This window comes from Pleurodeles waltl, chromosome 2_1, assembly GCF_031143425.1.
Source record: "Pleurodeles waltl isolate 20211129_DDA chromosome 2_1, aPleWal1.hap1.20221129, whole genome shotgun sequence".
NCBI lineage: Eukaryota > Metazoa > Chordata > Amphibia > Caudata > Salamandridae > Pleurodeles > Pleurodeles waltl.
The window spans coordinates 639277466-639293225 of record NC_090438.1 but is presented as its reverse complement, the minus strand read 5'-3'; positions in this window follow the sequence as shown (position 1 = coordinate 639293225).

Below are 15760 nucleotides of genomic sequence, written 5' to 3'. Positions count from 1 at the left end.
TGGGTATTTCAAAATTGTGGGATACATGCAAGGCACATCACCCTGCGCTCCTTGGGTGTCTAGTTTTTAGAAATGTCTGGATTTGGTAGGTTTCCTTTGCTGGCTGCCGAACCGGGACTGATATACTGCAGCTACCCCACTACTAAATTGGGTAATTTTGTTTCACAGGAAATGTTGATGTCTTCACATTGCATTTTTGGCCACTTTCTTTGCAGGCTGTAGGTCCACCACAGAAGTAGGGTACAGTTGTTATCTAAAGATGTGGGAATGCTGGGTGGTGGGAAATTTGTAGAGGCGCACAGATTATGGAACTTGCCTTCAAAGAAATGCGAGGAAAGGAAATTGTGTGTTTTTGTCCAAGGTTTGTGGTTTGTAATGTTTTCTGGGGGAAATAAAATCTCATGAGATACATGCCAGTGACACTACCCCGGCATCACATGAGAATCTAGTTTTCAGGAATATTCGGGTTTGGTAGATTTCGGTGGGTGCCGGCTGAATTTCCACAGCCCCCTACATTGCTAATAAAGGGTAGGTTTGGGTAGAAAAATGTGATCTGTCCATGTTGTGTTTTAGGCCCTTGCCTGTTTCAGGCGCTAAGCCTACCCACACAAGTGAAGTTGTGTTTTTCATCTGAAGACGCATGGAGACACTGGATGGTAGGAAATTTGTGAATCCCTGCAGATTCTCAAACTTTGTCTCACAGAACTGTAAGGGAAATGTGTATTTTTAGCCAAGGTTTGAGGTTTGCAAGGGCTTTTGTGAGCACCACATAAGCCATACCACCCTGGACTACCCTAAGAGTCTACTTTTAAGAAACGTCTGGTTTTAATAGGTTTCCCTGGGTGGCTGCTGAACCCAGGCCCCAAATCCACAGCTACCCACATTACAAAAAGGGGTTGGTATTGAGTGAAAATATGTGACCCATCCATGTTGCATTTTCGAGCCTTTCCAGTTGTGGGCGATAATCCCACCCTCATATGTGTGGTTGTGTTTCTATCTGGAGACATGTGCAAACATGCCTGTTAAGTAGACCATATGTCATTACCAATTGGATTTCTCTGCTATTGTGGCTTCCAAATGAGAGCCAGTGTGCAAGAAAGATGTTTTGGAAAATACCCTTTGAATACATTTAGGCTCCACCTTCTCACATCATTTATGTGCATTTAATGTGTAGCCTGTATAGTAAGTGTGGATAAATTCATTACCTTATGTGTTTCACCTTAATAAACTTCGAGTAGGCCATCATTTTTGAGGATGTTAAGAATTGATATGTAGTTATGCTGAACTGAATGAGAATTAATATAACAGCACTAAATGAAAGTATTCACATTTAATAATAACCGTACAAGTATTAAGGATTAATAGTACTGTGATGTGCCTTAATTTTGTTTCTCGGTTTAATCTAGTTTGACGTTAGGCCTTAGCTGACCATTTGCACACATAAAGTTTGCCACTACGGTGTTTTCTTTTCCTTTGCAGGTGCATTATCAGATTCCTCGTTAGGAAGAGAAAGCTTTATTGTTATGTATTAGACTGATAGTGACATCTGAGAAAGGAAAGCTGGCTAAGGACGTGGAGGGATGAAAGTGAAAGGAGGCTCGTGTACCCAGCACACTAGGAAGATGCCACTTTCAACGACGAGCACATGTGTACCTGAGTGTTTGAGAATGAGAATTTAGAGGGTTTACCAACTCCCAGTAAATGCATTAAGGCATTGGCATCTGATGGTAAGAATGAGATATCGATGTTGTGGATCCTTTAATTGTACTTTTAATTAGTGTCCCATAGTTAGTTAAGACAGACCTTATCCTGGCTCTGAGGAGAGTGGACCTTTCTGCTGAGTTTCCCCGAGTGGAAAGCCCCATGCTAGACACTCCTTTGTTTCCCCTGAACTTCCACTGAAGTTCACATTATGTGACACCTTCCTCTATTCCCATTTAAAAATTCCCAACCCCTTTGCATTCATTAATTTAGATAGGATGAGTTTCTTTACGGAACACCTTATTCGGATATTTTGCATTCTTTACATATTTGTTCTTACCATACCGGATGTCATAATATTGAAGTGTAGAATACTGGAGCATTTCAATATTTTGGCTGTACTGATTTTTTTTTAAACTATTTAAAATGTCGCTGATTTGTGATTTGACTAATACTTGGAAAATAAACCTTTATGGTTGAATACCATCTTCACTATTGGTTTCACTGTGAGTGAAATATATTACCAGTGTTAGCTCCATCGCAATGCTTCAAGCCAACAATTAATGGTCCATAAGGACCAGTGGGGGGCACTGTTTGATGATTTTACAAAGAGACTGATATTTAAATATCCCCTCTCCATCAGTATAGCTAACCACAAATTCCTAGCTGTACAAATCGCAGTGTACCTAAACTCAGTATCTTGTGTACATTTCAGAAATGCATGGGTTTTCTTCTTACCTATTTTCTTTCCTTATATTTTACCTATGGATTTCAGTATAGGCGATACACAATGAAAAATTATTGTTAAGGTGCACCTTACTTGTTGACTTTGGGTAGTGTGTGGTTTAGAACAACATATATATATTGTTGTGACCAGAATGATCTATTGGATGTAACTGTATATTGCTTTTCTATATTGGCCATTGTGACAAAAAAAATACAGATGGAACATCGTATCGAATGGATTTTTTCCCTACTCATTTCCATTTTTCTATTTCAACATGTTTTTCTTTGGCAAAACCTTGAGGGAGCTTCACAAATGACCGCTTGCTGAATTCAGAATTTTGTCTCCCTTTAAGAAATGTGTAGCTTCCTGGGTTCACCAATGGGTATCACGTCTGTTTCCACCACAAATTGGTTATTTTGATACAACTCTGCTTGCTCTTCAAATCTGGGAAGATGGTGATCCTAGCACCACATACCTTTTGTGGATGCCATGTTGGGACAGAAATATGCTTACTTGCACAGTGCTTTTCTTATTTTCCTCCACACAAAAAAACAAATATTAATTGTAATTTGGTTACTTTCTCGGTTCCCTCTGTGGAAATCTACAAACCCTGTAGACTCCCCGGGATGTTGATGGAAAAGAACACTTATTTGGTGTGAATACCTACTTATGGAAAAGAGGTTATGAAGATAAATGCCTACCCTCCTGATTCAGGCAGAAGACTACCGATTTCAAGGCTACTCTCCTGCCTCTTGATTCCCTCAAGCAGAAACCAAATTCTGATTGCTGAATCATTATGTGGTAAAAACAAGGCAGATTGAGCTCTGAAATATATATCCTGAGCCAAAACACTTTGCTCTTAATTCTTGGAGGGTGTGACAATCATGATGTTTAATTTTTGGCAGTGTGACATACTGCATGGAAAAAAACTATGGGCCAGATGTAGCAAAACTCCAAATTGCGAGTTGCAATTTGCGAGTCCCAGCGACTCGCAAATTGCAACTCGCAATTTGGAATGCAGAAAGGTGTCTCAGACACCTTCTGCGAGCCGCTATGGGGTCGCAAAGACCCACCTCATTAACATTAATGAGGTGGGTCGCAATTTGCGACCCCATAGCGATTCAGGGCACTCACGGGGATGGTGGCCTGCTGGAGACAGCAGACCACCATGTCCGTGACTGCTTTTAAATAAAGCAGTCTTTTTTTTTCAAAGTGTAGCCCGTTTTCCTTAAAGGAAAACGAGACACTTTGAAAAAAAAACGAAACCTTTAGTTTCTGTATTTTTCAGGGCAGGTAGTGGTCCCTTGGACCACTGCCTGCTCTGAAAAATTATTATTTTTTCCAGACACAAAGAGGAAAGGGGCCCATGGGGACCCCTTCCCGTTTGCGCCTGGGTTACCATCCACTTCAAGTGGATGGTAACTGCGCTTTCATTTGCGTCCGCAATCGCCGTCGCAAATAGGAAGGGAACACCCCTTCCTATTTGCGAGTCGGAAATGCATTTTGCGAGTCAGTTCCGACTCGCAAAATGCATTTCTACATAGCAAAGAGGCTTTTGCGACTCGCAAAACCCTTGCTACATCTGGCCCTAAGTTTTTGTTCGTACTATGTTAATAAACTGCCAAAAATGTTATGCTAATTCTCTGACCCCATACGCGCCAGTAGGCCTAGGCTCGCAAGGCCCATAGGGCTGAAAGGGCTTTAGTTTCCCTCAGCCTGCCACAGCCTGTGCTGATGCAGCCGCAGCTTCCAGGACAGACGCACCTGAGTGGGATGAGCTGGTCTGGGCTGGGGCTGACACCTCAAAGGCATTTTAAGTATTTCACAGGTTTTCAAAAGACCATTAATTAACAAGTCTTTGTGTCTGAGTTTACACTTCTTTCTATGTCCCCTGTCGTCCCTGACTCTTGTAAAGGGCAGTTGCTGTCACAACAGGAGTATATATTTCAGGGAAAATGCACAGGTGGGCAAGCTGAAAATTAGTACAGGGTGACAAAACAGACCTAGGCAAATGCCATGGCTTGTTTCTAAGCGCCATAACACAAACTGAGCCCTCCGCATGTTATGTAAATCGTCATGTAAAAATGTGCTAAAGACTCTTCCAATTCAAAGATATTTCTGTAATGTGAAAATATTTCAATTTAGAACAGTATAATTCATTACTGCATTAAATTAAAATTATTAGAAGTCTTAGGTGCAGATTTGCAAACGTTCTGTGCCACGTATGTGTCACAAAAGTGACACAATTCTGACGTTAAATATCTATTTGGAATTAACTTTAGAGCTTCCAAAGTTGCCTGAAAATAATACAAAGCAGCGCTTTGCACTGCTTTGCTTTACTTTGAACAAAGGGAGCGTTCCACAGGCAGTGCACGGGTGTCCCATGTGTCGATGGTTTTTTATGCTAAGCCCGATCTACTAACAATAGTAGAGAGTTTTGCACCAGAAATAACACCACTTCAAGGCAGGTATTTAACAGGAGAAATATTTGTATTTCTCCAAACTGTTCCAACTTTGCATGTGAGTTGCATTGTCAAGGTTTAACCCCTCGGGTGCCCGGGACGAGGTGGTTACGTCCGCTGCCATGGCACTTGGGCTCCAGAGACGTAACCACCTCGTCCTCACATGGGCCCTCGGGGGGATCGCTAGCACTCCTTCCTGAGGGCCTGGCACCCCCCTCCCCTGGGCAAGGATGGAAGGGGAATCGCTTCCCCTTCATCCTCACCCTGACCCCCATGGCGTCTGATGATGTCGGCGCTCGATAGTGCGCTCATCTCATCAGAGGCCTAGCCCTCCACTTGGGAGGAGAAACGCAAAAGCATTTCTTCTCCGATCACTTGGAGGGGGCGAGAGAGGCATGAAAGGAGAGGAAAGGCATTTCCCCTCCTTTCATGTCTCGCTCAGCATTTCTGCTGCCCAATCCTGGTACGATCGAGCAGCAGAAATGCCCACTAGACACCAGGGATTTTTTTTATTTTTGTCTGTTGTCATGAGTGGAGCGACCCCTTGGGCAAGGGTCGCTCCCTTGGGGAACAAATTAATTTAAGGCCGATCTGCCCCCGGGGGAGGCAGAAACCCCTAGACACCAGGGATATATATTATATATATAATTTTTTTTTACTTTATATTTTTATATGTGGGGAGTGACCCCTTAGGCAATGGTTGCTCCCCTGGGGGGCAAATTGTATTTAGGCCATTTCTGCCCCCCTGGGGCAGACCAGCCTATTTTTATCAGGCCAATCAACCACTAGACACCAGGGATGTTTTTTTGTCAGTTTCACATGAGGGGTGCGACCCCTTAGGCAAGGGTCTCTCCTCTGGGGGGACAAATTTGTTTTAGGCCATTTCTGCCCCCCTTGGGAGCAGATGGGCCTATTGTAATAAGGCTGATCTGCCCAGTGGGGGCAGAAAACCCTAGACACCAGAGATCTTTTTTTTTTTGTATATATGTGGGGAGCGACGCCTTAGGCAAGGGTCTCTCCCCTGGGCGGCAAATTGTATTTAGGCCATTTCTGCCCCCCTTGGGAGCAGATTGGCATATTTTTATTACACCAATCTGCTCCCAAGGAGGGTAGAAACCACTAGACACCAGGGATTTTTATTTCTTTGTGCCAATTTCAGGCAAGCAGAGCAACCCCTTAGGCAAGAGTCGTTCCCTTGGGGAACAAGTTTATTTTAGGTCATCTCTGCCCCCTTTGGGGGCAGATTGGCCTATTTTTATTAAAACCACTAGGCTCCGGGAAATTTTTTTGTGCCAATTTCACAGAAGCGGAGCAAGCCCTTAGGCAAGGGCCGTTCCCCTGGGTGAGCAAATTTATTTTAGGCCATTTCTGCTCCCCTTGGGGGAAGATCAGCCTATTTCTATTAGGCACCGGGGATTGGTGTGTGTGTGTATGTGTGTGTTTTGTTTAGGGGCAGCCCCTTAGGCAAGGGTCGCTCCCCATGGGGGCACATTACTGTTGGCCATATCAGATTGGCCTATTTTTGAAAGGCCGGCAGAAAGCCCACCAGAGACCAGGGAAGATTTTGTTTTCAAAATAAAAGGGTGGGGTTATGGCCATACTGCCACCCCAAATAAATGGGGCTGAAGTTGTTCTGCCCACCATTGGGCAGATGGGGCAATTACCCCCGATCCACACCCTGGGGGGGGGCAGAAAGTCTACTAGATGCCAGGGAATAAAAAAAAAAAAAGTGGGGTTGTGGCTACCAACCAGCATGGGCATAGTTATGCAACCACCCCAACTGAAGGGGGTAACAATCTTTCAGCTCTCCCCCCGCACACTAAAACATCTTATCCCACTGCAAGCAATAGGACATTTGATTATTTTGGGAGTTGGTTTTACATTTGGGCCATGAGAACTTGGCTAACTCTCAAAATCGTCCCACTTGGAATGGTGAGGGCTGCACTTTTTGGACTTTGGGATGCTGTCATATAGAAAAATCCACAACACCTAGACACATCTGAAAACAAAACATCTGGGTGAGTCCAGGGTAGTGTGCTTCACATGCAACCCGCACCATTTTCTTACCCACAATGCCCTGCAAACCTCCAACTTTGCTGGAAATCACACATTTTTTCCCTATTTTTGTGATGGAACCTTCCGGAATCTGCAGGAATCCACAAAATTCCTACCACCCAGCATTGTCTCATCTATACCGATAAAAATTCTGCCCCACTTGTCAGCCTAAAAATGTTTCTTTTCAAACTGCCCTTTTGGACCCACTTTGGTTCCCCCTCAATTTTCGATGTTTGTGGCTCTTCCCTGTCACAGGCACTTGGCCCACCTACACAAGTGAGGTATCATTTTTACCAGGAGACTGAAAGGAACGTTGGGTGGTAGGAAATTTCTCCTGGTGTGGTGATCCCACACAGAAATGTGGGAAAGATGTGATTTTTTAGTTAAATTTGGGGTTTACTGAGGATTGTGGGTAAGAAAACACTGGGGGATCCACGCAAGTCACACCTCCCTTAACTCCCTCGGGTGCCTAGATTTCAGAAATGTCTGGGTTTGGTAGGTTTCATTGTATGGCTGCTGAGCCCATAACCAAAAACGCAGGAGCCCCCCTCACCAGCAAAAACAGTAGTTTTGTTGCACCGCAGGCCGCCGCGGCCCAGGCAGGAAAGCCAGCTCCGGCTGCAGTTGGGGCCACGGTCCGTTTTCCCGCCTGTGGGGCTCTCAGTGGCCCCTTTTTTTTTGCCTAATCTCACCGGAGGCCCTAGATTGGGCATCGGGCCTTGGCGAGTTTGGGGAGCGGTGCGCCATCGGATTTAGGAGAGGGCACCCCACCCCTCACTTACCTGGTGACAGTCTTTTCTTTTTGGACTTCTTTTCCTCTGTCTTCTTTCCTCTTTCTATTTTCTTTCTTCTGTTCCAGGGAGTTCCAGTCATAGAGGTTTTTTCCCCTTCTGGTTTTTCCTGTGGGACTCCTTTTGGAGGGCATGGACTGCCTTTTGACGTAACATTGTCAGCAGCACCGTGGCTACCAGAAAGGGCCGCCCTTACCTTGGCCAGAGCAGGACCTACAAGAATCGAGATCATCCTTCAGTTCCACTTGGCCACAACCGTAAGCGACAAGTAAACCGAGACAAGTTTTGTATTTGATCATTTTGATGTGTCCAGATAGTGTTTTGGGACATTGCATTTCGCGAGCACTAGGCCTACCCACACAAGTGAGGTACCATTTTTATGGGGAAACTTGGGGGAACGCTGGGTGGAAGGAAATTTGTGGCTCCTTTAAGATTCAAGAACTTTCTGTCACCGAAATGAGAGGAAAAAGTGTCTTTTTGACCAAATTTTGAGGTTTGCAAAGGATTCTGGGTAACAGAACCTGGTGAGAGCCCCACAAGTCACCCAATCCTGGATTCCCCTAGGTGTCAAGTTTTCAAAAATGCAAAAGTTTGGTAGGTTTTCTGTATCCCATGGAAAGAACGATGACGGAAGAAGTCTTTATCTTGATTTATTTACGATAAGCATTAAAATACAAACACGCTGCGAGGGTTTACACCAGCGTCTCTGTCCTCAGCCGTCTCTCCCAACCGCTGCCTATCGAATCCCCCTCGCATTTACAGAATGGAATTGTCACCACGGAGCATGCGATGACAATTCCATTCGCGTGCGAATACAACATATCCACTCCCTTTACATAAAACAAAAGAGCGAACATGCTAAAACTACAACCAAATGCTAAGGCAAGCAAAAAAATAAAAAGAATGAGAAAAATTAATTGCAACAGCACACACCCCATTATAGTGTGTTTGATTCAATACTAACTATCATCACAATACATGACATATTCTTTTAAATAAGCTGGAGTCCTCCGACATCTGGAACCCAGCCCCCGTGTATAAGAACCATCACTGATGGCGGTGCTGATGGCGGTGGTGGGCACATGCAAACCATTCAATGTCTGTTCTTCACCATTTGCACAATGATTCCTCGTCAACTCCTCATCTGACATAAACAAGAAACTATTACAACCACCCACATTTTAATCTCTACATTCAGTACCTTGATTTCCACCAGCCTTGCAATATAAAGCTACTTTCCTTTTGTTCCAGCGTTGACCATTCTCCAACATTACATGGAAATCATGAACTTCTTTCACCTTCCAAGGTCCTCGAAATTTTGTAAGACCACTACACACACGTCCTGATCGTATTTTAACCAAATCCCCAACTTCAATCACCTTCCCACCTTTTGATACAGGAAGTGAAGCGCCCACAGGTGCTTCACTTTTCCCGATCAAATTAGTCATCCATACAGGGTTCAATTTTGTCCCAGCTTCTCTACCTCTCATTAGCATAAAAGGTGTTTTGCCTGTTTCCACATTCACAGTTGTTCTATAAGCCCAAACTAGATCATTGACCATATCCCGTACATCTTTCCTGCTATTCAATGCCATTTGAATAATACCTTTCACCATGCGGTTACACCTTTCTACCATGCCATTCGCTTGAAGGTTGTACAAGGAGGTGCAGGAATGGTCAACACCACATGACCTTAAGAAATGTTCCATTTCAAAAGACGTCAATTGCGTACCATTATCAGTGATGACTTTTGCTGGACATTCCTCCTCCAAAAACACTTCTCTCATTGCTTTAATCGTGTTCGTGGTGGTAATGATTCTTAAAAACTTCACAATTAACCAACGTGAATGTACATCTACCATGACAAAGGCACATCTAACATCCTGAATGACTCCCCCAAGAGGACCGATAAAGTCCATGGACACTGTGTGCCACCCTCTCCCAGGGTCTGGTATAGTCCCGACCACACTTTGTTTCCCCACTTTCAGTCTCTTTTCACCCTCTTTACAATCACCACAGTTCTTAACCCACCGGTCCACATCAGTATCCAGCCCAGGCCACCAGAATTGCTCCCTCAACCTTTTCTTAGTTATTTTCCGACCCAAATGATCTTTATGGGCTAACCAAAATAGTTTAATCCTTAAATCTTCAGGAGGCACAAACCTGTCCCCTCTCAAAACAAACTCATCATTGGTCAATGATAGTTCCTCCAACACCTTCACGAAGGGGCGAATGCGAACATTGAGAGTACTTTTTCTCCTACCACCCTCCTTGATCAACTTAATCACACTCTTCATGGCCATGTCACTCCCCATGCTCTTACACCACTCCTCTTGGGAAATTGCACCTTGAGAGCACTCCAACACATCCTCAATACTTGCCACTGACCCTTCTTCCTCACATTCTCGCACTCCTTCCTTATCCACTGTAGGAGGCTGGACTGGCTTGTAGTGAGTACCAAGGGGTACTTACACCTTGCACCAGGCCCAGTTATCCCTTATTAGTGTATAGGGTGTCTAGCAGCTTAGGCTGGTAGATAATGGTAGCTTAGCAGAGCAGCTTAGGCTGAACTAGGAGACGAGTGAAGCTCCTACAGTACCACAAGTGTCATATGCACAATATCATAAGAAAACACAATACACAGATATACTAAAAATAAAGGTACTTTATTTTTATGACAATATGCCAAAAGTATCTCAGTGAGTACCCTCAGTATGGGGATAGCAAATATACACAAGATATATGTACACAATACCAAAAATATGCAGTATAGTATTAGAAAACAGTGCACACAATGTATAGTTACAATAGGATGCAAAGGGGACACATAGGGATAGGGGCAACACAAACCATATACTCCAAAAGTGGAATGCGAACCACAAATGGACCCCAAACCTATGTGACCTTGTAGAGGGTCGCTGGGACTGTAAGAAAACAGTGAGGGTTAGAAAAATAGCCCACCCCAAGACCCTGAAAAGTGAGTGCAAAGTGCACTAAAGTTCCCCAAAGGACATAGAAGTCGTGATAGGGGAATTCTGCAGGAAAGACACAAACCAGCTATGCAACAACAATGGATTTCCAGTCGAGGGTACCTGTGGAACAAGGGGACCAAGTCCAAAAGTCACAAGCAAGTCGGAGATGGGCAGATGCCCAGGAAATGCCAGCTGTGGGTGCAAAGAAGCTGCTACTGGACAGTAGAAGCTGAGGATTCTGCAGGAACGACAGGGGCTAGAGACTTCCCCTTTGGAGGATGGATCCCCCATGCCGTGGAGAGTCGTGCAGAAGTGTTTTCCTGAAGAAAGACTGCCAACAAGCCTTGCTAGCTGCAAGTCGTGTGGTTAGCGTTTTTGGATGCTGCTGTGGCCCATGAGGGACCAATATGTCGCCAATTGCGTCTGGGGACAGAGGGGGCGTCGAGCAAGACAAGGAGCCCTCTCAGAAGCAGGCAGCACCCGCAGAAGTGCCGGAACAGGCACTACGAAGAGGAGTGAAACGGTGCTCACCCAAAGTTGCACAAAGGAGTCCCACGCCGCCGGAGGACAACTCAGGAGGTCGTGCAATGCAGGTTAGAGTGCCGTGGACCCAGGCTTGGCTGTGCACAAAGGATTTCCGCCGGAAGTGCACAGAGGCCGGAGTAGCTGCAAAAGTAGCGGTTCCCAGCAATGCAGTCTGGCGTGGGGAGGCAAGGACTTACCTCCACCAAACTTGGACTGAAGAGTCACTGGACTGTGGGAGTCACTTGGACAGAGTTGCTGGATTCAAGGGACCTCGCTCGTCGTGCTGAGAGGAGACCCAGGGTACCGGTGATGCAGTTCTTTGGTGCCTGCGGTAGCAGGGGGAAGAGTCCGTCGACCCACGGGAGATTTCTTCAGAGCTTCTAGTGCAGAGAGGAGGCAGACTACCCCCACAGCATGCACCACCAGGAAAACAGTCGAGAAGGCGGCAGGATCAGCGTTACAGAGTTGCAGTAGTCGTCTTCGCTACTTTGTTGCAGTTTTGCAGGCTTCCAGCGCGGTCAGCAGTCGATTCCTTGGCAGAAGGTGAAGAGAGAGATGCAGAGGAACTCTGATGAGCTCTTGCATTCATTATCTAAGGAAATCCCCAAAGCAGAGACCCTAAATAGCCAGAAAAGAGGGTTTGGCTACTTAGGAGAGAAGATAGGCTAGCAACACCTGAAGGAGCCTATCAGAAGGAGTCTCTGACATCACCTGCTGGCCCTGGCCACTCAGAGGAGTCCAGTGTGCCAGCAGCACCTCTGTTTCCAAGATGGCAGAGGTCTGGAGCACACTGGAGGAGCTCTGGGCACCTCCCAGGGGAGGTGCAGGTCAGGGGAGTGGTCACTCCCCTTTCCTTTGTCCAGTTTCGCGCCAGAGCAGGGCTGAGGGGTCCCTGAACCGGTGTAGACTGGCTTATGCAGAAATGGGCACCATCTGTGCCCATGAAAGCATTTCCAGAGGCTTGGGGAGGCTACTCCTCCCCAGCCCTGACACCTTTTTCCAAAGGGAGAGGGTGTAACACCCTCTCTCTGAGGAAGTCCTTTGTTCTGCCATCCTGGGCCAAGCCTGGCTGGACCCCAGGAGGGCAGAAACCTGTCTGAGGGGTTGGCAGCAGCAGCAGCTGCAGTGAAACCCCGGGAAAGGCAGTTTGGCAGTACCAGGGTCTGAGCTACAGACCCGTCGGATCATGGGATTGTGCCAACTATGCCAGGATGGCATAGAGGGGGCAATTCCATGATCATAGACATGTTACATGGCCATATTCGGAGTTACCATTGTGAAGCTACACATAGGTAGTGACCTATGTGTAGTGCACGCGTGTAATGGTGTCCCTGCACTCACAAAGTCCGGGGAATTTGCCCTGAACAATGTGGGGGCACCTTGGCTAGTGCCAGGGTGCCCACACACTAAGTAACTTTGCACCTAACCTTTACCAGGTAAAGGTTAGACATATAGGTGACTTATAAGTTACTTAAGTGTAGTGGTAAATGGCTGTGAAATAACGTGGACGTTATTTCACTCAGGCTGCAGTGGCAGGCCTGTGTAAGAATTGTCAGAGCTCCCTATGGGTGGCAAAAGAAATGCTGCAGCCCATAGGGATCTCCTGGAACCCCAATACCCTGGGTACCTCAGTACCATATACTAGGGAATTATAAGGGTGTTCCAGTATGCCAATGTGAATTTGTGAAATTGGTCACTAGCCTGTTAGTGACAATTTGGAAAGAAATGAGAGAGCATAACCACTGAGGTTCTGGTTAGCAGAGCCTCAGTGAGACAGTTAGGCATCACACAGGGAACACATACATATAGGCCACAAACTTATGAGCACTGGGGTCCTGGCTAGCAGGGTCCCAGTGACACATAACAAACATACTGAAAACATAGGGTTTTCACTATGAACACTGGGCCCTGGCTGGCAGGATCCCAGTGAGACAGTGAAAACACCCTGACATACACTCACAAACAGGCCAAAAGTGGGGGTAAAAAGGCTAGAAAGGGGCTACTTTCTCACATCCACTCTCTGCCAATCTTGTGGCAAGCGAGACAAACAATCTGCTCTGACGTAACGCCAACCTTGAATATACTGTACCTCAACCTGATACTCTTGTAACCAAGATGCCAACCTGGCCAATCTAGCTGACACTTTGCCCACCCCTCCTGGTAGTAATATTCTCAATAGAGGTTTATGGTCAGTGCGAAGAATAATCTTGCTCCCCCATACATATGTTCTAAAATACTCAATGGCCCAGGTTGCATCTAAAGTTTCTTTCTCGATAACTGAATAATTGCGTTCAGAGATGGTTAATGATCTGGAAGCAAATGCCACCGTCCTCTCCACGTTGCCAAGCATCTGCGACAATACTGCATCCAAACCGATGGCATTCGCATCAACCGTAATGATCGTTTTAGCATTAACATCAAATGGGACCAACACTTGTGCTCCACACATCTCCTTCTTAATATTCAGAAATGCAATATTTTGTTCCACACCCCACACAAACTTCTGTCCTTTACGTAACAATTTTCTTAAATCCTCTGTCTTGTCTACAAAATTCTGTATGAACTTTGAATAGTACTCTATTAGACCAAGGAATGACCTGAGCTGATCTTTATCCTGAGTGGGGGGACATTTTTAATAGCATCCAGCACATTTTTCTTTGGTTTAATGCCTTGTTCAGACAAAGTATACCCCAAATACTTACTAAAAATCTGCATTTCTCCTTCTTCAATGTTAAGCCAGAACTCTTGATCTTATCCAACACACACCTCAAAACCTCATTATGCCTATCTACTGAGTCCCCAAACACCAGAATGTCATCCTGGAAATAGATGACAATCTCTATCCCTTTAAACAACTCTGTCATCAACCTTTGGAACACTCCTGCAGCTGATGCGAGGCCAAACGGCATTCTTGTAAATTGAAAAATTCCTTCCATGGTAATGAAAGCCGTAAGTTTTTTAGACTCAGTATGTAATTTAATTTGATGATATGCGCTCTTAAGATCAAGTTTAGAGAAGTACTTTCCTCCTTGCAACAACAAAATTAACTTGTTGATATTGGGTAATGGATAGTTGTCAACCACAATGTTTTGATTGAGTGTGCGGAGATCGACACAAAATCTGAGACTCCCATCTGATTTTCCAGTAATCACAACTGGAGAAATCCAATTGGAGGTTTCTATCGGCTCAATAATGCCCTCCTGTACCATTTTAGAAATCATCTTACCCACTTCCTGACGAACCAAAACTGGTACTCGTCTCAACTTATGTTGAACTGGGATAGCATCCTTCTTCACTTTAATCTTATGCACAAAGCCTTGGAGTTCCCCTAAGGTATCTTTAAAAACGTCCTTATATTCCTCCAAAATCTCATCAACACCACCATTGCCCACCAACATAACACTCTCATGAGCTCGTGGATCAATCTTAATATTAAGATCATACTGATGATACCACCCCAAAATCGGTGGACCACTGATGGCTATATATACCTTCTCATCGATATGCCTCTCCCCGAACTCAATTTTGGCCACCATATATCCCAAGATGTCAATTTTTTCTCCCTGATAACCGCCTGGACTAATGTCTTTGGGCAAAAGTCTAACAGCTGGCCACTCCTGTAAAAATAGTTTATTGGGTAAAATGGTATACAGCAGTGGTTCCCAACCTGTGGTCCCGGGACCCCCGGGGGTCCGCGAAGCCTCCTCAGAGGGTCCGTGAATGATAAGAAAATGTAATAATATTAAAAGAGTAGGACCCCAGCTTACAGTAATGTCTCATTGGGGGGTCCCCAGATTCCAATAATGATTCATTAGGGGTCCCGGGGTTCCAGTGCTGATAAAGTGGGGGTCCACAGAAGTCAAAGGGTTGGGAACCACTGGTATAGACTGACCCCGAATCATTCATCAGCTGCACTCCTTTGCCTCTTATCACAAAATTTGCTGTAGGTCTCGGAGGCTTACTATTATTTGACGCCCCCCTATCATCCAATGCTAATACTCTGTCACGTCCTTCATCACAAACAAGATCATCTCTCACTACTCCTACGCTATACTTATTGGACACAGTCTTACACATATGTGCAAAGTGGCCTTTCTTCCCACACTTCATGCAATATTTTCCTATCGCAAAGCAAGTCTTGCTCTGAGTTATGAAATTTGCTCCTGCATCTCGTACACGGTCTATTTTCACATTTCCCACAATTACTGGCCTTGCTCATGTTTTTGCGTGTCGACCTTGCACCCGCTAATACTTCGTTATCCTCGTACCCTACTTTGTTCACAGCATTCACGTTAATATTAGCATTCATGATGGTAGCATCTACTTCATCTTTCCTCTCCATTTCTCTCATACAATACTCAGACTGTTCAACCACTTTAGCAATTTCTGTAGCATCTCGTAAGGTGGGATTTTTTGCCGCACAGCCTTTCTTTTGTTTTTACACTGTGACATTGTACAATTAATTGGTCACGAATCAACTCATCAGTCATTGTTCCAAATTGACACTTCATAGCTAGTTCCCTCAAT